The sequence below is a fragment of the Montipora capricornis genome, chromosome 4, assembly GCF_036669925.1.
Source record: "Montipora capricornis isolate CH-2021 chromosome 4, ASM3666992v2, whole genome shotgun sequence".
NCBI lineage: Eukaryota > Metazoa > Cnidaria > Anthozoa > Scleractinia > Acroporidae > Montipora > Montipora capricornis.
The window spans coordinates 26,104,687-26,105,083 of NC_090886.1; positions in this window are offsets into that span (position 1 = coordinate 26,104,687).

Sequence of the window (397 nt, forward strand, 5' to 3'; positions counted from 1 at the left end):
GTCTCTGTCCCATAGAGTGCAATAACACAAAAGGGACCTACTCTTGTTATAGCGGCGCTTTCAAGTGTATGGATGCTGATTTGGGTATGTGCCATTTATCAAGCACACAGCTCTGAAAGATAACAATGCAGACCCCAATCTGAACGAGTATCTGTGTAAAGATGGAAGTCGAAAAGGTAAAAAAGAAGCCTCCTAAAACTTGGTTGTATCTGTGTGTGGTTAACTAAAAATATGCCCACTTTCATTGGTTTGTTCTAGTGTGTGTTTCCAAAAATAGTAGGTGAAATAAACACATACAGTCTTCGTGGTTTCAATGGGGACCTTGAAGGTGCCTGCAAACCACAAAACATTGTTGCGGAAACATTGTTTCCTGAAACGTTCCCTCGGCGCGCAAACG